Consider the following 22,677-nt stretch of genomic DNA (forward strand, 5'->3'; position numbering starts at 1 on the left):
CAGGCCTAACATTGATGCATCCTTGGTACAATAGCCTTCCTTAAGATCAAGGATCACACCTGAATTATTTGCCTCCAGGACCAAGTACCAGGGGAAACTGGCCCCTGTAGAACCATATCCCAGCAAGTCAACATCTTCAGGAGAGAAGGGGGAGTGAGGTGGTGGTGGTGAATAGTGACAGAATTTTTCTTTTTATTCACTCATGGGATGTGGGCGTCGCTGGCTAGGCCAGTATTTATTGTCCATCCCTAATTGCCCTTGAGCAACAGGCGGTGAGCTGCTTTCTTGAACTGTTGCAGTCCGTGTGGTGTAGGTACACCCACAGTGCTGTTAAGGAGGGAGTTCCAGGATTTTGACCCAGCAGCAGTGAAGGAACAGCAATATATTTCCATGTCAGGATGGTGAGTGGCTTGGAGGGGAACTTCCAGGTGGTGATGCTCCCATGTGTCTGCTGCCCTTGTCCTTCTGGATGGTAATGGTCGTGGGTTTGGAAGGTGATGTCTAAGGAGGCTTGGTGAGTTCCTGCAGTGCATCTTGTAGATGGTACACACTGCTGCCACTGTGCGTCAGTGGTGGAGGGAGTGAATGTTTGTGGAAGGGGTGCCAAACAACAGGGCTGCTTTGTCCTGAATGGTGTCAAGCTTCTTGAGTGTTGTTGGAGCTACACTCATCCAGGCCAGTGAAGAGCATTCCATCACACTCCTGACTTGTACCTTGTAGATGTTGGACAGGCTTTGGGGAGTCAGGAGATGAGTTACTCACTGCAGGATGCTGAGCCTCTGACCTGCTCTTGTAGCCACAGTATTTATATGGCTAGTCCAGTTCAGTTTCTGGTCAATGATAACTGCCAGGATGTTAACAGTAGGGGATTCAGTCATAGAACCATAGAAAAGTTACAGCACAGGAGGCCATTCGGCCCATCATGTCCATGCCAGCCTGAGGACACCCAGGTACCCTTTCTAATCCCACCTTCCTGCACCCGGCCCATAGCCCTGCAGCTTACAGCACTTAAGGTGCAGATCCAGGTACTTTTTAAAAGAGTTTAAAGTTTCTGCCTCTACCACCAACTTGGGCAGCGAATTCCAGACACCCACTACCCTCTGCGTAAAAAAGTTCTTCCTCATGTCCCCCCTACATCTTCTGCCACTTATCTTGAATCTATGTCCCCTGGTTCTAGAATGGTAATGCCATTGAATATCAAGGGGCAATGGTTAAATTCTCTCTTGTTGGAGGTGATCATTGCCTGGCATTTGTGTGGCATGAACGTTTCTTGTCACTTGTCAGCTCAAGCCTGGATATTGTCCAGGTCTTGCTGCAATTGGACATGGACTGCTTCAGTATCTTAGGAGTCGTGAATGGTGTTGAACGTTGTGCAATCATCAGAGAACATCCCATTTATGATCTTCTGATGGAGGATGGTCATTGATGAAGCAACTGAAGATAGTTGAGCCTAGGACACTACCCTGAGGAACTCTTGCAAAGATGTCCTGGAACTGAGATTATTGACCTCCAACAACCACAACTATCTTTCTTTGTGCTAGGTATGACTCCAACCAGCAGAAAGTTTTCCCCCTGATTCCCGTTGACTCCAGTTTTCTAGGGCTCCTTGATGCCACACACTTGGTCAAATGCTACCTTGATGTCAAGGGCAGTCACTCTCACCTTGCCTCGGGAGTTCAGCTCTTTTGTCCATGTTTGGACCAAGGTTGTAATGAGGTCAAGAGCCGGCTCTGGCAGAACCCAAACTGGGCATCAGTGAGCAGCTTATTGCAAAGCAAGTACCGTTTGATAGCACAGTTGATGACCCCTTCCATCACTTTACTGATGAATGAGAGTAGAATGATGGGGTGGTACTTGGCCAGGTTGGATTTATCCTGCTTTTTGTGTACAGGACATAGCTGGGCAATTTTCTACATAGTTGGGTAGATGCCAGTCTTGTAGCTGTACTGGTTCAGCTTGGCTAGGCGCACGGCAAGTTCTAGAGCACAAGTCTTCAGTACTATTGCCAGGATATTGTCAGGGTCCATAGCCTTTGCAGTATCCAGTGCATGCAGCCATTTCTTGATATCACATGGAGTGAATCCAATTGGCAGAGGACTGGCATCTGTGATGCTGGGGATCTCCAGAGGAGGTCCAGATGGATCATCCACTCGGCACTTCTGGCTGAAGATTGTTGCAAATGCTTCAGCCTTATCTTTTGCACTGATGTGGTGGGCTCCCCCATTGTTGAGGATAGGGATATCTGTGAAGCCTTCTCCTCTAGTGAGTTGTTTAATTGTCCACCACCATTCACAACTGGATGTGGCAGAACTGCAGAGCTTAGATCTGATTCATTGGTTGTGGAATCACTTAGCTTTGTCTATCACTTGCTGCTTATGCTGTTTGGCACGCAAGTAGTCCCGTGTTGTAGCTTCACTAGGTTGATACCACATTTTTAGGTTTGCCTGGTGCTGTTCCAGGCATGCCCTCCTGCACTCTTCATTGAACCAGGGTTGATCCCTTGATTTGGCGATAATGGTAGAGTGGGGGATATGCTGAGCCATGAGGTTATAATTGTGGTTGAGTACAATTCCACTGCTGCTGATGGCTCACAGTAGAAGCCCAGTCTTGAGTTGCTAGATCTGTTCGAAATCTATCCCATCTATCACATTGTGTAGTGCCACTCAACACGATAGAGGGTATGCTCAATGTGAAGACGGGACTTCATCTCCACAACAATTGTGCGGTGGTCACTTCTACTGATACTGTGATCGATAGATGCATCTGTGACAGGCAGGTCGGTGAGAATGAGGTCAAGTATGTTTTTTCCTCTTGTTGGCGGAACAGACTCGATGGGCCGAATGGCCTAATTTCTGCTCCTATATCTTATGGTTATCCTCACCACCTACTGCAGACCCAGTCTAGCAGCTTGTCTTTTAGGACTCGGCTAGCTCGGTCAATAGTGTGCTACTGAGCCACTCTTGGTGATGGACGTTTAAGTCCCCCACCCAGAGAACATTCTGCACCCTTGCCACCCTCAGTGCTTCCTCCAAGTGGTGTCCAACATGGAGGAGCACTGATTCATCAGCTGAGGGGCTGGCGTAGTGGGTGGTAGGTGGGGGGTGGTACATGGTAATCAGCATGAGGTTTCCTTGCCCATGTTTGACCTGATGCCATAAAACCTCATGGGGTCCAGAGTCAATGTTGAGGTCTCCCAGGGCAACTCCCTCCCAGCCGTATATCACTGTTCCGCCATCTCTGCTTTGTCTGTCCTGCCGGTGGAACAGGACATTCCCAGGGATGGTGATGATGTTTCTGTGAGTATGACTATGTCAGGCTGTTGCTTGACTAGTCTGTGAGACAGCTCTCCCACTTTTGGCACTAGCCCCCAGATGTTAGTGAGGAGGACTTTGCAGGTCGACAGGGCTAAGTTTGCCATTGTCATTTCCGGTGCCTAGGTTGATGCCAGCTGGTCCGTCTGGTTCCATTCCTTTTAGGTTTTTTAAGTAGATTGATAAACTGAGGCCTTTTCAGAAGGCAGTTAAGAATCAACCACATTGCTGTGGATCTGGAGTCAAATGTGGGCCAGACCAGGTAAGGACATCAGATTTCCCTCCCTTAAGGACATTAGTAAAGCAGACGGGTTTGTTTCAAACGACAGTGGTTTCATGGTCATCATTAGACTTTTAATTCCAGTTTTTTATTGAGTTCAAATTTCACCATTGGGGTTCAAACCTGGGTCCCCAGAGCATTACCCTGGGCCTCTGGATTACTAGTCCAGTGACATTACCACTACGCCATCAACTCCCCCAAATAAACCATGGTCAGTTCCATAGAAACAACATTTTTATAAATTCTTAATCTGTATCAATAAATGTGACAATTTATTTGAATGATCTAAGATATTGTTTGAAGAAAGCTTTTCTTAATTAGCAAGAATGCTCAAGTCTCATACACAAGAACAAATGATATCACAACACAATTCAATGAGAATAATTCTCATTAGCAATCCCAGCTACAATATGTTGAGAACTCTTTACCCATATGTTGTGTATATCTTAACCCATATGTTGGACGTATTATTAAATCAGGTACTGATTAGACCAACAAACCTCCAATTGATTTAATTTTTCCCTCCCAAAGTGAGTAACTGAAAGAATCTGATTAACATATATGATTGACAATTTTAATAAAACAAAAAAGACATCTGCTACTGAAAAGTTGGGAGTGATTTTCAAAATGGGCATGAAGTCAGCAGAACAGCTGTTCCATCCACAAGCCCTGCTGTCATTCCCCTCAGGCAGGTAACTGACTGGGGACTTGGCAATTGAAACCCAGGCTTCACACTGCTGAGCTCAGAGAGGTTTATCACCAACACCCTGACTGCACTTGATGCCAGTGCTGGTTTTGATTCATGATTTATGTGGCTTAAGCTGAAGAATCTCAAAATGAAATCATTCAATGTATTTATGTAATGTTTTGTAATGGTTCTAATAGCCTATTTATAAAGTCTGATAAATATTTTCCTTCAATATAATGGAAACATCACACTTTCTGTAAAAATAACAATGTCAACTCCCACATGTATAAACATCACCACAAAATTCCCCCACTATTTCCTTTAATTTGCTACCACTTCATTTCTATTATTTAGCTCCAGTAACTACAGGAAAGTCTTGTGGGTGAGAGACTGACACATTCAGTGTCATCAGCTGAAGAATCACTGTATTGCTCACAATCCTGCTTACTGTTCTGGCTTCCAACTTTGACAAATAAGAGGCTGTCATAACTTCAACATATGGTTCTTAATGGGATACAATGTCAAGATTATTATCGTGTGTTTTTATTCCTCAGTAAAAGTCATTGAAAATAGATTATTTGGTCATTAGCTCATTGCTGTTTGTTGGAGTTTGCTATGTGTAAATTAGCTACCACATTTACTGCACTACAACAGTAGCCACGCTTCAAAAGTACTTCATCGACATCCTGAGGTTGTGAAAGGCACCATATAAATGCAAGAATTTATTTATTTTACTTCAACAGTGACAATGTCACTCAAATTTTACTGACACTTCACAGCTACCCTTAAGTGTTGAGTTGTACAGCCATAACTTTAATCAGTCAAGAGAATTGCAGATTACTGTTCCACAACATAGGCCACCGCATAAAGAACAAATATGTGGATGAGATAAGAATATATTAAAATGGATTGTCAAATGGGTGGTTGGTAGCCAATAGAGTAATAGTGCATGGGCAGATATCTGGTCAGCAGCCAGTTACCAGTGGAATGCCAAAAGGTTCTGCATCAGAAGTGCTTTTGTTTCTAATTTTTATGACAAAAGCAAAAGAAGGAATTGTGTCTAAAGTGTCCACATTTGCAGACAATACCTGTTTGGGAACAGTGGAAAATGGTGAATATCAAAGTGCACATTCAGAAGGAGCTTTGATCAGTGAGTGGGTAACTGGCAGACATAATTCAATACCAAGAAATCTAAGTATGGGTTTATTCAGTGAGGATAAAGCCATTCCACTAATAGCCTCAGCAAGAATTCAACATTGGGCTTTAATATTATCGGCGTATGAGTGCACGTTTATGCACCATCCTGGTTTGCACATGGCAAATGCAGACGCACTCAGTCGTCTTCCATTACCAGATAGCATGGTACATGCTCCAGTGCCATAAGATGTTGTGCTTGTGCTGAATTTCTTGGACTCTTCACCTGTGTGCGTGAAGCAAATAAGGAATTGAACAGACAGGGATTCAATTCTGTCAAAAAGTCCGAGACCTGGTATTACAAGGATGGTCGAATTCACAAGTGTCTGAAGAGATAAGACCATTCCATGCCCATAAAGCAGAGTTAAGTTGTCAAGATGGAACCTTGTTGTGGGGATCAAGAGTCGTCATCCCTTTACAAGGAAGAGAACCACTCTTGACAGAGCTTCACAGTGCACATCCAGGCATATTGAAGATGAAAATGCTCATGCGAAGCTTTGTCTGCTGGCCAGGCATTGACAGTGACATTGAAAGCATGGTCAAGCACTGTCTCCAGTGTCAGCAACAACAGAAGTTGCCTGTTCCAGCTCTGTGCGGACCTTGCATCCGTGGGAGCGGCCTGGTCAACCCTGAGTTAGATTAGATATAGGTTATGTAGATCCATTTTTAGGTACCATATTTTTATTGTTCATCAATGCACATTCTAGGTGGATGGATGTGTATGACATTGTGGGCAACTATCGAAAAGCTGAGCCAACGTTTTAGTATGCATGTCTTCACTAGTACAGAATTTCAGAGGTTCATGAATTTAAATGGAGTTAAACACATTAAAACAGCCCCAATTCACCCCTCATCCAATGGGTTAGCTGAAAGGGCAGTGCAAACTTTCAAATCAGGAATGAAGAAGTTATCGGAAGGTACTCTAGAAACTCGACTCACATGTTTTCTCCTGGTTAAGTGAGTGGGCAAAGATCTGGCAAATGGAGTATAATGTGGACAAATGTGAAATTGTTCATTTTGGCAGGAAGAATAAAAAGGAAGCTTATTATCTAACTGGTGAGAGATTGCAGAGCTCTGAGATTCAGCGGGATCTGGGTGTCCTAGTGCATGAATTACAAAAGGCTAGTGTGCAAGTACAGCAGGTAATTAGGAAAGCTAATAGGATGTTATCATTTATTGTGAGGGGAATTGATTACAAAAGTAGGGAGGTTATGCCTCAGGCCTCCTTATTTAAAGAAAGATGTAATTGCGTTAGAAGCAGTTCAGAGGAGGTTTACTAGACGAATACCAGGAAAGGGCGGGTTGTCTTATGAGGAAAGGCTGGACAGGTTAGGCTTGTATCTATTGGAATTTAGAAGAGTAAGAGGCGACTTAATTGAAACCTTTAAGATCCTGAGGGGTCTTGACAGGGTGGATGTGGAAAAGACGTTTCTTCTTGTGGGAGAATCTAGAACTAGGAGTCACTGTTTAAAAATAAGGGGCTTCTCATTTAAGACAGAGATGAGGAGAAATTTTTTCTCTCAGAGGGTAGTGAGTATTTGGAACTCTCTTCCTCAAAAGGCGGTGGAAGCAGGGTCTTTGAATATTTTTAAGGCAGAGTTGGGTATATTCTTGATTAGCAAGGGGTGAAAGCCTATGGGGGTAGGCAGGAATGTGGGGTTGAAGTTACATTCAGATCAGCCATGATCTTATTGAATGGCGGAGCAGGCTCGAGGGGCTGAGTGGCCTACTCCTGCTCCTAATTCGTATGTTCATATGTTCTCAATTATCGTACAACTCCTCATGCAATTACATGTTCAGAACCATCTGAATAACTGATGAAACCCCGCCTTCGTACAAGGTTAAGTCTGGTGTTTCCAAACTTAGAGGGGAAGGTAGAGAAGAATCAGAGTAGTCAAAAATTGAATCACGATATTCATATTAAAGCTTGAAGATTTATTGCAGGAGATATGGTTTTCAAGCAGGACTTTGGAAATGGACCTAGTTGGGTTCCTGGTATAATTGTCCTTGAAACTGGACCCTTGGCATTCCAAATTGAAGTGGAAGGCCAGATTGTTCGGAAACATGTGGATCATCTAAGGAGTAGAGAGACATTCCAACAACCAGTTATTCCGCCTGTAATTGGTGTCAAACCTTTAATTCCTGAGGTGACAGATCGACTTAGAATAGACATACCTGATGTCTCTGTTGAATCTCTGCCTAACACTGAACTGCCAATTTCAAAGGAGCTGCAATTCCTGATCATGTCGATCCAGTGGGAGAATCTCAAGTGGTAGAGCTATGCTGCTCTAACTGAATTAGAAAACCACCTCAGAGACTTAATCTTTAATCACCTGACCTGTGTGTATATATGTATATGTTGTGGATCAAAACATTCTTTGTAAATAGGAAATGTAAAACAAACTAAAGGGGGAGGAAATGTAGTGATTGCAGGTATAACCTTTCCTACTAACTTTAGGGTCACGTGGTTGTTCTGACGAATGAACCCTAAGCGTGGGTAATCCGAGGGGCAGAGCTTTCTAGTCATGGACCTGGTTCAAGCATGTAGCTTCTAAAAGAGCTCTGTAATAAAGTTATCTGTTTCAAGTAAGAAACCTGTCCGGTATGTCAAGTTCATTACAATGGCTCTGAAGTACAGGTGAGGTTGGGGTGGATTATTTGCTATATAGGAATATACTTGAAGTATCTGAGCAAGAGAGAAACTGTGGGATTTTAGTGGCTATTTCACTAAAAGCATCAACACAATATTCCCAGGATGTTTGGAGTGATGTGTATAATATACAAATTCAGAGACATTGTTTAAAATTGCATTTAGCCCTGGTGAGACTACATTTGGACTACTGTGTAAGTCCAATTCATGGGATGTGGACATCACTGGCTAGGCCAGCATTTATTGCCCATCCCTAATTGCCCTTGAGAAGGTGGAGGTGAGGTGCCTTCTTGAACCGCTGCAGTCCATGTGGTGTAGGTACACCCACAATGCTTTTAGGGAGGGAATTCTAGGATTTTGACCCAGCGACAGGGAAGGCACGACGATATATTTCCAAGTCAGGATGGTGAGTGGCTTGGAGGGGGACTTCGAAGTGGTGATGTTCCAATGTGTCCTTCTAGATGGTAGTGATCATGGGTTTAGAAGGTGCCATCTAAGGAGCCTTGGTGAGTTCCTGCAGTGCATCTTGTACTTGGCACACACTGCTGCCACATTGTATGTCAGTGGTGGAGGGAGTGAATGTTTGTGGATGTGGTGCTAATCAAGTGGGCTGCTTTGTCCTGGGTGGTGTAGAGCTCCTTGAGTATTGTTGGAGCTGCACTCATCCAGGCAAGTGGAGAGTATTCCATCATACTCCTGGCTTGTGCCTTGTAGATGGTGGACAGGCTTTGGGAGGGTCAGGAGGTGAGTTACTTGCTGCAGGATTCCTAGCCTCTGACCTGCTCTTGTAGCCACAATATTTATATGTCTTGTCCAGTTCAGTTTCTGGTCAATGCTAACCCACAGGATGTTGATAGTGAGGGATTCAGCAATGGTAATGATATTGAATGTCAAGTGGCGATGGTTAGATTCTCTCTTGTTCGAGATAGTCATTGTCTGACACTTGTGTGGCGCGAATTTTACTTGCCACTTGTCAGACCAAGCCTGGATATTGTCCAGGTCTTGTGGCATTTGGACATAGTTTTGGTGTTTCTATTCTAAAAAGAATATTCAATTATTGGAGGGTGCTTGAAGAAGGGTGACATGATTGATCCCGGAATAAGGGGCGATGTATAAGGAAAAGTTTTCACTTGAAAAGAGTAGGCTGAGGGGGATATGATAGCAATTAAGTTCCTGAAAAGTTTGAACTAATTGGGTCCATATAAGTTTCTCTGCTATATATAGAATTTAAGCACAAGGCATCATATTTAAGAAATAAGGTCAACAAAAGGAAACAGGAAATGCAGGAGGAACTTCTATTTTAACCAAAATAGGGACAAATATGTGGAACAGATTACTGTTTCAAGAAGAAAGTAAGACAGGTTACTCTCAGCAAATGGAGTTCCAGATTATTAGAAATAGACCAAAGCAATACTGTGGACAGATGAATGACATGAACTGATGTTGGCCTCCTGTTACTAGTAGAATGATTGATCCTTTAAACACTTGGTGATATCATATTTTTATGCTCTATTTTATATTTTGTTCCTTAATATGCATTATCCAACAGATTTCTTTTAATAAATGATTACTCCTAAGATTTAACATTCATTCTGTCACTTGGCACAAGTGGTTATAGTGTGGAGAAAAATACCTCGAATAATCCTTTAAGGTAAAAAACAATTATATTGGAAAATTTAAATTAAGCAGACAAATGCTGTATGACCTTGGAGAGGAGTAGGTTTGAATACAATTACTTCATAAGTCACTCAGTATCAATGAAGTTGACCCCCTTTACTCTATTCTACATTGCTGAAGTTGTTCATTCTCCAGCTGAGGTAAATCTAGGCTTCAGTCATCAGATTGTAAAGCTACTTCTCAAATCAATATTATGTTGCTCCGATATATACTTGATTACTGGAACTTCGTAGCATTAGTGATGAAAGAAGGGCACTTTGCCATTGCTGCCTTTGTCAATATTGTTGGTGCTACTCACTGTAGCCAGGTATCCATCAATGCAGCTGCTTTGAACTTTATGGCCAGGATTTCCTGCTCGGCGAGCGAGGGGCGGGGCCCGCTTGCTGACGCGTAAAATGACGCAGGATGATGTCAGGTGGAACTCCCGACGTCACCCCACCCCATTTCAATTTTCAGGTAGGCGGGGGCTCAGCAGAATCAGCTGTGTGCCTGCCGACCTGTCAATGGCCAATTGAGGCCATTGATAAACTCATTAAACTAATTAATAGACCTGCCCGTCAAACCTTAAGGTTGGTGGGCAGGCCAGGAGCCCTGGTGGGCATTAGAAAAAGCATGAAACCTCATCCACGGGCGGGATGAGGTTTCATGTTGGTTTTAAAAAATGTAATTAAAGTGTATTTGAAAGTTATGGACACGTCCCAACTCATGTGACAGTGTCACATGAGGGGAAATGGCAGGGGAATTTTTTTTTTATTTTTCAGATTTTTTATGTTAGAGCCGATCTCCCTGAGGCAGCACTTAGCCTCAGGGAGATGAGTGCGCTCTTTCGTGCGCATGCGTGAAAGAGCGCACTCTCGGCTCAGGGAATCCACCACCCCCCCCCCCCCCTGCATAGGGAGTGCATAGCACTTCCTTGCGGAGGTCATGCTGGGCGGGCCTTAATTGGTCCACCCACGTAAAATGGCGGCGTGCCCCCAATTGGGGGCGCCGATCGGAGGAGTGCCTACGCGCGCCCACTCCTAAACACCCCCCACCAACAGGGGGAAAATTCTGCCCTAAGGTCAAGGACAAGAACAACAATTTGAGAAGTAATCTGTGGAAAATGCCAGAACAAGATCTTATACCTACCAGGGTATAATACTAAAATCCATATTTTTTATTATTAATCATAGTCATATATTTAAACAAATACACATAACAGCACTTACAAGTACCATCTGTTTTATTTTAAACGTATTTGTTTTTGGGGGTGAGGACAACATTGGCAAGACCACATTTACTACCCAGCTTTAATTGCTATGGAAAGTAGTTGTAGGGCTTCTCCTTAAACCATTGCAGTCTTTGTGGTGAAGGTGTTCTCACAATGGTGCTACCTAGGGAATTTTAGCAAACTGACCTAGCAACAATTAGGAGTAATGAATGCTTCCAAGTCAGGATGGTGTATGACTTTGAAAGCAATATGGTGGTGATATTGTTCCCATAACATTGCTGTCTTAAGAGTGGATGGTGCAATCAAAGTAACTTCAGCAAGTTGTTATGGCACATCCTGTAGATTGTAAATGCTGCAGCAATAGTACACCAACCCAAAATGGTGATCATGCAAACTGTTCTATCCTGGATGACGTTGAGTTTCCTATGTGTTGCAGCTACACCATCATGCAAGTATTCATCACATTCCTAATTGTACTTTGGACATTGTTTATACAGCATACAGAGAAAATAATTACATCCATAGTGCAGCTCTACCAAAACTCAATCCGTATTTGTATGGATTAGTGCTGATTGTAATGTGGCTCTCAAAATCTTACTATAAAATCACAAATGGCCTAGTGAAACTGTGTTCATCTATATTTAAGACTGGGATAGGCAGATTTTTGATCTCTCAGGGATATGGGGAGCAGGCAGGAAAGTGGAGTTGAAGCCCAAGGTCAGCCATGATCATATTGAATGGCGGAGCAGGCTCAACAGGCTGTATGGTCTTCTCTGGCTCTTTTCTCTTGTGTTCTTGTGAAGATAAATCTTACTTACAGGAAAATTTTTAAATTGATACAACAATGATTGTGTTCATCTTGTAGCATACGCAATGGCTTAGTGAGTAAGTTCACTGTCTCATCAGGTACTGAAGCCAAAAGATACCAGATTCAACTGGTGATCTCTGCTCTTAATTAATCTTCGCTGGGAAGTAATGAGGACCAGACAGCATATTGCAGCTCTCCTGATTTGGAAAAGCAGAGAATAATCAGCTTGGCTTTTTGTTCCCAATTGCTATTCAATCACATATGGTGGAAAATGCGCTTTTGTACATGGCAGGTGAGGGGAGGGAAACGCTTGAGAGTGAAAGCCCCAGATCCCACCATCATAACTCAATTATGAAACAGATAGTTGACATGACGTGCAAGGGGGCCATCAGTGCCTGGCAAGATTCAAAGAAGAGCCAACATTTCGAACACATAACCAAAAGTAAATAACCAATCATTTATTTTGTTGCTTGGGGGAAGCGAAGTGCTGTGTGCACACTGGTTTCTGTGTTTGAATCTTTTCAGCTTTGTTTGCCTCAAAATTGATTGTGTAGTGCTGTGGGATGGCCAAAGGATATGGAAGACATTACATTAATGCAAGCTCTTTCTTAGGGGTTGAGATAAAGCCTGAACTGGAGTTTTACTTTTCACATGAGCTGGCAGTGCTCAATATGAACATTACATAACAAATATGGAAAAGGTATTCGCTTCCCCAACACTGACTTGTAAGCACATTTCTTGTTTTAAGATTGCTCTATTTATAACTTGAAAAAGGCAAAGGTGGTGATTACTAAGCACAACATTAAGAGAACATTGGATGTAAGGGCAGTCATTTAACTAAAGCCTTGCCTATAATTAGTTTTCAATCTTGGGGCAGAAATCTCAAAGGTCAGAAAATAGCTTTAAACTTTGTGTGACCAGACATGACATAAACTTAATCCAGCAACCCCCAGCCCTTTAAAAAGATTCAAGTACAATATGCAGAAAAGAGTCCCAATTTTAGATGTTGCTAACAGTCAGTTCTTTTATTCTGCTTTTATAACCCTACGAACAGCCTGGCAAAAGATTTCAAACTGGAAAATGTTACTGAAGCATCCTAAGAATCTGATTAATTGAATCTACTGGCTGGAATATGAGCAGACAGCTAATGTGCATGAAAGTATTAATTTTTAATAGTTAATAATTTATAGACCCCAAGGAAACATACCAGTTTCAAATAAAAACAGAAAAAGCTGGACATACTCATCAGATCAGACAGCATCTGTGGAGAGAGTTAACATTTCAGGTTGATGGTCTTTCATCAGAACGGGGAAAAGTTAGGAATGTAATAGGTTTAATAGGCAATGTTACTCGTCGCAGAATTCCCAACCTCTGATCTGCTCTTGTAGTCACAGTTTTTATGTGGATGGCCCAGTTAAATTTCTGGTTAATGGTAACTCCCATGATGTTGATGGTAGGCTTTCAGGAATGGGTACTGTCATTGAGTATCAAGGGGAAATGGTTAGATTGTCTCTTGTCAGAGATGGTCATTGCCTGGCACTTGAGTAGCACAAATGTTACTTGCCAATTGTCAGCCCAAGCCTGAATGTTATCCAGGTCTTTCTGTATGCAGGCAGTGACTGCTTCATTATCTGAATGCTGTTAAATCTTCAGTGACCAACCCCACTTCTGACCTTTTCAAGGAGGGAAGGTCATTGATGAACTAGCTGAAGATGGTTAGGTCTAGGACACTGCACTGAGGAGCTCCTGCATAATTTCCTGATCTGTTCTCATTCTATCCCATTTAACATAGTTGTAGTGCCACCTAACAAGATGGAGGGTTTCCTCAGTGTGAAGATGAGACCTCGTCTCCACCAGGACTATGCGGTGGTCACTCCCGCCAATACTGTCATGGGCAGGTGCATCTGGAGGCGCAGTGGTAATATCACTGGGCTAGTAACCCAGAGGCCTAGGCTAAGCCTCTGAGTGTCCAAAACCCACCATTGCAGCTGGTAGAATTTAAATTCAGTTAATAAAATCTGAAATGTAAAGCTAGTCTCAGACCATGAAACTATTGATTGTTGCAAAGACCCATCTGGTTCACTAACGTCCTTTCAGGGAAAGAAATCTGCCATCTTTATCTGGTCTGGCCTATGTGTGACTCCAGAACCACAGCAATGTGGTTGACTCTTAACTGCCCTCTGAAATGGCCTAGCAAACCATTCAGTTCAAGAGCAGTTAGGAATGGGCCAACAGCTGCTGGCCTTGCTCGTGGCGCCCACATCCCATGAAAGAATTTTTTTAAAATCTGGAACAGGTAAATAGGTGACGATGAGGTCATGTAGGTTTTTCCCTCATTTTGGTCCCCTCACCACCTGCCACAGGCCCAGTTTTCAGGATTCAGCCATACTTACCACTGCTCACTTCAGCCCCTGCACCTGTGATTCCTACCCGTGGTTTATTATATTTCAGCACATCCAGGAATGATTGCCCTGCCTTGTACACAAAAAGGAGCAGGCATAAACACTTATGAATTATAAGCATCTTCTAATTCTTTTCTTCCTTCTCTGGAACCAGCAATTTGAAAGGGAAAGGACTATTGAGTCTCTGGCCATTCACAAGGCTCTCAAGTTCAGAAAAAGGGTACAGCTTTAAGGAGGTGAGAATTGCTTCATTGAAAGAAGACAAAACAAGCAGGCATATGGCTGGGTTAATTTATAGCAACTTGTAATAATTACTAAACAATCTCCTCTTTAAAAAATGTGGAACTCAATATATCTCAATGAATCTATTTGGCATTGCCCATTTCATATGATCAGTGGGAGGCTGCAATTCTGTTCCTTTACTGACTGTATAATGGCTCCCACAAGTAATTTTAATATTTTTAGTATTCTTAAGTCATCTGCATACAGGGTATGAAGGCCTTCAGTGTCAAAGGCATTTCATAACTCTTATATGATGCACTGGGTACACAAAAGGCCTCAGGCTCTTTATGCCCAATAATGCAGGTCACCCGTACCCATATACATGTCTGTGTATTAGCTGTTGCCTGAGCTTCATCAACAATAAAAAGTAGTGGGCAGGTGAATAGTGCTCTTCAACGCAATGCATTGAAGCTGGTCAGTCAGCTGTTGACATGCTGTACATGGATCTTCTAGCCACTTAATGATGTGGTGGTTATTGATCTCAAACCTGAGATAGCTGAGGTAGAACTGGTGCTTGACAAAATTCTATACAGATATACATTATCAAACTGTTTTGGATTTTCTTTCCTTGTTGTCTAAAAATACACTGTTTCAGGAGGTTTTCCACAAGCAAGAAAATACCCTGATTTTCCTTTACTTTTTCATCCGTGGTTATAGGACCTAGCAGCTCTTTCCCTCCTGATGCCTTCATGGTAAAGGTTAATCAGGATGAGTCAGTGGAATTACTAACCCAAGTCACTTTTTATTTTCCTTTGCAAGACTGCAGTTGACCTTGAAGCCTCATGGCTAAGTATATTTATATATATATATTAAACACACAACTTGTCTGTCTCAAGCCCACACAAACCAAAAATGCTGTTAGTCAATGGAAATGTAACCCCAGCTTGAGTGGCCTGTTAACATCATCCTTTGCTGACCCAATGTGAAGTTCAAAAGGTTAAATTCAGTTTGGGTCAATAAACCCAGACTAACCAGATCCCATGGGTAACAAGGATAACAAACTCGGTAATGAAATGCATAGAAATAGAAAACAGGGGCAGGCATAGGTCATTCAGCTCTTCAAGCCTGCTCCACCATTCAATATGATCATGGCTGATCCTCTATCTCAACACCACACTCCCGCGCTCTCCCCATACCCCTTGACACCTTTAGAGTCCGGAAATCTATTTCCTTCTTAAAATATATTCAGTGACTTGGCCTCCACAGCCTTCCATGGTAGAGAATTCCATAGGTTCACCACCCTCTGAGTGAAGAAGTTTCTCCTCATCTCAGTCCTAAAAGGTCTATCCTGTATCGTGAGGCTTGTTCTGTACCCCCCCAACCAGAGGAAATATTATCCCTGCATCCAGTCTGTCCAGCCCTGTCAGAATTTTATATGTTTCAATGAGATTTTCTCTCATTCTTCTAAACTCCAGTGAATTCATCCCTAGTCAGCCCAATCTCTCCTCATATGACAATCCTGCCATCCCAGGAATCAGTCTGGTAAACCTTTGCTGCACTCCCTCTATGGCAAGTATATCATTTCTTAAGTAAGGAGACTAAAACTGCACATAATACTCACCAAGGTATGGTCTCACCAAGGCCCTGTACAGCTGCAGTAAGACATCCTTGCTCCTGTACTCAAGCCCTCTCGCAATGAAGGCCAACATACCATTTGCCTTCTTAACTGCTTGCTGCGCCTGTATGCTTACTTTCAGTGATTGGTGTACAAGGACACCCAGATCCCTTTGTACATCAACATTTCCCAATCTATCACCATTTAAATAACACTCTGCCATGCAGACTACTACATTCATATACATATTCATCAGGTCAAACTGCTAACTTTGCAAATTATTCAATATTAAATTCAATTTCTTGTCCTATAAATTATCTTAAGAAAAAACCCTTGTTGGATTAATGGATTCCCATTATGACTGCTTCGTGAAAATACTTATTTCGGTAGAAGTCCAAGTGTAATCCTACAGTTAGGATAGAACATGGCCATATGAGGTCAGTTATTATGTAGGTATACAGAAGGATATGAACTACTTGCGTGCAGACTAGAGTGTGTTGCAGATTATTTTGCCAAATTCAGTAATCTTGTTCACAAGGTTAAGGTTAAGGAAATGTTGGCACAGCATCAATATTTTGAAAGTATTGTTTGTAATTTAGTGATATAAAAACTGCAGCTCATTGCTCAGGAGTCCTCACCCATAAGATGTTGATTTCTCCAACCAAGTTTTGTTTTTCAAAAGAAAATCTGAAAAATAGGGCAGAACAAAGCAGTTCCCAGCGACTTTATCACCATTTGGAAAAGAGCGTGCACTCCCAGATAAATGACGTGTTTATCCAAAAGGAAGTCACCGCCCTTCTCAAACACCGTCTGTTTGTTCCTTAGCTGCAACTGTTTTCAGATCCTGACTAGTCTCAGTTGAAAGCCAGCTCCCAGACTGGCTTCCTGTCTTTGGTTCAAATTTGTTTTCTCTTATATGTTATATATGGTAGGCACAGAAAATACCATATAATACGGTGCAATGGCTATCCATAGTGGCTGACTATCAGTTCAAATCATATCATTCTTAGTTTTTGTCCTGTGTCCTGTCCCACTTTGGACTAGTGCCATTTTGGAATTGTCAAACTAATTCCTTCACTGAAAGTTCAGCACACTAGTCATATATGGGATCTGGCCAGCAGTCTGGACTGGGGTGAATAACCGGATGAGACAAGGTATTTCAGAAGAAATAGGCATTTGATTTATTTATTTTAATTGACTTGCAGTGCATTTAATTTCTACAACTTGAAAAGTGAGCCTGTTTTTATAGGCCAAACTCAAACACAACTGAACTTCACCAATTTAACCATTTTGGTTTCATGTACAATGAAGGATTTATTTTTCGACTAGAAATTGAAACCCTGAATGTGGTACCAAATTCTCTAGAAGTATTTGCTCATGGTGTACATTTACTATTTTAAAAAGCTTTGAGTAGAAACAGAAATGTATTATAATATTTTGAGGAGGCACAGTGGCACAATATTTTGGAGCTGCAAAAGGAAATGACCCAGAATTATAGGACACAAGGCCATGTGTATAATATTGAAAACAGTGAGCTCCTTAAGTTAGCCACAGCCTCAAAGGGAGGTAATGAAAAACAGCCCAGTCCTGGAAGAAAATTGTAAAGAGAGTCTTTAAGGGATAACACCTGTGTGCACCTCCTGGAAGTCAGCTCCAGAGTTTCATAGGTAGCAGTCTGGGATCAGCTAGACTGTCTTACCATGTTATTCATTCAGAAATAGTGTATGTGTGCATGTGCATGCACGTTTCACAACATAGTTTAAAGGTGGAAAGAAATAAAACCTGGCCACAATTTGCAGCAATTTTTCCATACAAAATAGAAAACAATCCTTCAGATCAGAGCTTCTGTTTCTAATGGATAGCAAATTCAGTTAAAAACACATTTAACTGTACAGTACCAACCCAACCCCCATCCTGCCAACGACATACAGACTCCGTGGACAGGAAATGATCCTTCCACCTGTTCAGAAAAATCCCACCAAATATTCTGGGCCTTTAAACTTTCCATTTGTTCATCATTTCAAAAGTATATTTTTTCTTTTAGAAGTGACACTTCAAATAATCAGTCAGCAAACTGATGCTCAGCTGATAAAGGACTAAAAATAATAGATGTTGGAGAATTTAAAATGCTCATACTAGATTTATGCACACAACCACAAAGCAAAGGTTTTGTGATTTTCTGAACTTGTTTACTCAAAAATTCCTGAAAATGAAAGCGCAATGATAAAAGGCAATATGAGACTTGGAGCTGATCCTGTTCAAACAGTACAGGCCCCTTAGCATGGCAGGGTGCAAGTTGTGGTAATTCACTAGCCCACTAAATACTATTCTATTTGTAAAAGACTTCTTCCAATAGTAAATATGTTAGCTATTTATCCTTCAAATGGAAGAATATTTAGGTTTTTAAACACACTTTTATGTACCTTAATTCCTTAATCATACAATTAATTGCTACAACATTTGAAAATTCCATCAACACGAAAGAAAGACAATGTAAAACAGTAGAATTGTGGGATTCAGGAGGATTTTTATATGTGTATCTCACCCAAATGAAAATGACTTCTGTTTACATGGTGCCTTTCACGACCACCGGACATCCCATAGCTTTTTACAGCCAATAAATTCATTTTTTGAAATGTAGTCACTGTTACAAGGTAGGAATGTAATGCATGATTATATTTTCCAAGGGTTAGCCAAAAGCATCTGGATTAGTATTTAGGAAAAGAAAAACATTCAATCTTATTTAATACTGCATTCCGTAACACACCTGGGGCAGAATTTTCCCATTGGCAGGACCCACACGCCGACGTGTAAAATGACATGCGGTGACGTTGGGTGAGCGTCCCGGCATCACCGCGCTCCATTGCGATATTTCGTTGGGCAGCCGCGCAATGATATCCAATGCGCGCCCGCCATTAATTAACGGGCCACTTAAGCCCCTTGAGGCGCCGATCGATGGCAATTTTTCAGCGCTCGTGCAATCTTCGGGTCGGCGCACGGGCGCAACGGGCAGGTGGGTAGGACACATTTGTATAAACCTCATCCACGGGTGGGATGAGGGCTCAGTGGGGTCGCGAGTGTGCTCTATCAAATATTGATTTTTCAAAGTTACTGTTACTTGCCTGTGTGATCTGCAATACTTCAAAACGCATACCATCTGCTTGGACTGGGCTCACAACTTTCAGGTCAGCACTCTGCAGTGAGGAATCCTTTTTGGGCCTGTGAGTTTCAGGAAGCCTTCCCTTAGCCAGGGAATGGGAGCTGAACTCTCCACTGGAGGCACCTCCTCTGAGGAGAAAGGGAGGACAAGAAGGGGGAGGAGGCCAGGAGTGCACATTCAGTTTCCAGGGGAGCCACCTTTGGGAGGTCAGGTGAAGGCACAAGGGGCACAGGGCCAAGAGGTAGTCCAAGGCGGAAGGGGCCGCAGATGACGCCACTATCCTCCTGCCAGGGTATACAGGCGGCAAAGCAGCTACCTCAATATGTCTGAGGTGCAGTGCCGAAGCAAGCTCCATCTCTCAAGGGAGACAGTGAACTATATCAGTCAGATGATTGGGCCTGAGATCTCCGCTGTGTGGGTGGACACCCCACGCCAGTGGCTCTAAAGGTCACAGCTGCCCTCAACTCCTTTGCCTCTGGCTCCTTCCAGGGATCGGTGGGTGATCTTTGTGGTGTCTCCCAATCAGCTGTCCACACTTGTGTCAAGCAGGCGTGCATTGACCTTCATCCACTACTGTTGGGACCAGGCAGGCCAGATACAGCGAGCCAGAGGCTTTGCGGCCATTGCTGGCTTCCCCCGCGTCCAGGGTGCAATAGGCTGTACACATGTGGCCATCAAGGTGCCAGCAGGTGAGCCCGGTGCCTTCGTCAACAGGAAGAGCTTCCACTCCATGAACGTGCAGATAATGTGTGATCACAGAATGCTGATTCTACAAGTCTGTGCAAGGTATCCAGGCAGCTCCCACGATGCCTACATCCTCAGACACTCCCAGGTGCCGGGGCTCTTCAGTGCTCCAGCCTGGCTGGATGGATGGCTGCTGGGTGACAAGGTCTATCCCCTCGGAAGGTGGCTCATGACGCCTCTCCGCCATCCAAGAACAGAGGCTGAGCAGCGGCACAGTAGGAGCCACGGCTCCACAAGGGCTGTGGTGGAGGGAGCCATCGGTCTTCTCAAAATGCGCTTCCGATGCCTGGACTGCTCAGGGGGCACACTGCAGTACCCCCCAGATCGTGTGTTGCTGGTAATGGTTGCATGCTGCGCTCTCCACAATCTTGCGCTGGAAAAGGGGGACGCTGTGGACGACAAAGATGTAGACGCAGTGGCTGCGGCTGCACATGATGAGTCCAGCAGTGAGTCCGAGGATAAGCATGCACAGGGAAATGCTGAGGGGGTAGACGCTGACCCAGGCATACTCCATGGTGGCATGGACACCTGGAAGGCTTTAATCCAATGAACCTTCAGCTAGCACACCACATATGGACCTCCAGGACAAGCCTGGGCTGCAGACTCCATACTTAAGACCATAAGACCATAAGACATAGGAGCAGAAATTAGGCCATTCGGCCCATCGAGTCTACTCCGCCATTCAATCATGGCTGATAAGTTTCTCAACCCCATTCTCCCGCCTTCTCCCCATAACCTTTGATCTCCTTACCAATCAAGAACCTATCTATCTCGGTCTAATACACTCAATGTCCTGGCCTCCACAGCCTTCTGTGGCAATGAATTCCATAGCTCACCACTCTCTGGCTAAAGAAGTTTCTCCTCATCTCTGTTTTAAAAGGTCTTCCCTTTATTCTGAGGCCGTGCCCTCGGGTCCTAGTCTCTCCTACTAATGGAAACATCTTCCCCACGTCCACTCTATCCAGGCCTTTCAGTGTTCTGTAAGTTTCAATCAGATCCCCCCCTCATCCTTCTAAACTCCATTGAGTATAGACCCAGAGTCCTCAAATGTTCCTCATATGTTAAGCCTTTCATTCCTGGGATCGTTCTCATGAACCTCCTCTGGACCCTCTCCAGGGCCAGCACATCCTTCCTGAGATACGGGGTCCAAAATTGCTCACAATATTGTAAATGTGGTCTGACCAGAGCCTTATAAAGCCTCAGCAGCACATCCCTGCTTTTATATTCTAGTCCTCTCGAAATAAATGCCAACATTGCATTTGCCTTCCTAACTACCGACTCAACCTGCAAGTTAACCTTAAGAGAATCCTGGACTAGGACTCCCAAGTCCCTTTGCACTCCAGATTTCTGAATTCTCTCCCCATTTAGAAAATAGTCTATGCCTCTATTCTTCCTACCAAAGTGCATGACCTCACACTTGCCCACGTTGTATTCCATCTGCCACTTCTTTGCACATTCTCCTAACCTGTCCAAATCCTTCTGCAGCCTCCCCGCCTCCTCAATACTACCTGTCCCTCCACCTATCTTTGTATTATCTGCAAACTTAGCCAGGATGCCCTCAGTTCCTTCATCTAGATCATTAATGCATAAAGTGAAAAGTTGTGGTCCCAACACTGACCCCTGCGGAACTCCACTAGTCACTGGCCGCCATCCTGAGAAGGACCCCCTTATCCCCACTCTCTGCCTCCTGCCAGACAGCCAATCTTCTATCCATGCTAGTACCTTGCCTCTAACACCATGGGCTCTTATCTTACTGAGCAGCTACTTATCTTACTTGACACCTAAGTGCAAAATCTGCCTGGATAGATACATTTAACTAAGGGCCTTGTTAATAAAGCTGAATGTCCCACAAATCACTCTTAACACTATTGGTAACCATCCAACTGCAGAAGAAAAGAGGCACCCTCAGCCATGGTGACATTTCTGAATTTAATATTACAACAAAAGGAATTTAAGAAACGAAAATGACAAACATCACACCAACTCATAAAGACCTCATTGCGGGCCAACACAATAGCATCAGTGATAAACCCGTGGTATGCCTCGTGTTTATGTTTTTGGGTGCTACGTCTAGGTGCTGCCCCCTCGCTGGGAGTGGCATCTGAGACAACCTGCTCACTCTGCTGTCCTGTTGGCCTCGATGACCTTGGCGGCCATCCTCTGGCTTGTGGAGCCTGTGCTGGCCCCGCCTGGGGGGTAGAGAGCTGCCAGTTCCACAGCTGGCATCTCCCCAGTCGTCGCAGCCTCATCGGATGCAACAGTCACTGGCAGAGGGGTGGAGGAGCGCCCTGAGAGGAGCCCGCAGTGACAACAGGCAGCTGCTGTGCCGACATTAGGTCGCTTTGGACCTCCCTGCTCACTGTAGATGGATGGGCACTGAGTTGGGAAACTTGGTGCCCAGACCATCTCCCACACTGGCACTGACCAGCTGAGGTCAACACCGATGTGAGGGCTTGCTGGTCCGAGCGCATCCCCAGGAAGCCCTGATTGGTCACCTGGAGGAGCCTCTCCACGAGAGTCGCCACTCTCTCGGGCTGGAGCTCGGCCATGAGGCTCCGAGCTTCGGCGATAGTCCACATAGACTCCTCCACCACAGACACCAAGCCAAGCATAGCCGTATGTATCTCCCCCAGATGCTTCCGCACACCCGGCCGCATTTGCTGTGTTGCAAACAATTCCAGAGCTACTTCATTAGCCACCAACTGAGCATGTGCCC

At 43.8% G+C, this 22,677-nt stretch overlaps 1 protein-coding gene across 7 annotated transcripts in view; it reads right to left on the bottom strand.

Annotated features, from left to right (window-relative positions):
- slc12a8 (solute carrier family 12 member 8) overlaps positions 1–22,677 on the bottom strand; it is a 160,919-nt gene that overhangs the window by 54,473 nt on the left and 83,769 nt on the right. The gene's annotated exons all lie outside the window — the stretch shown is intronic.

This window comes from Cetorhinus maximus, chromosome 11, assembly GCF_964194155.1.
Source record: "Cetorhinus maximus chromosome 11, sCetMax3.hap1.1, whole genome shotgun sequence".
NCBI lineage: Eukaryota > Metazoa > Chordata > Chondrichthyes > Lamniformes > Cetorhinidae > Cetorhinus > Cetorhinus maximus.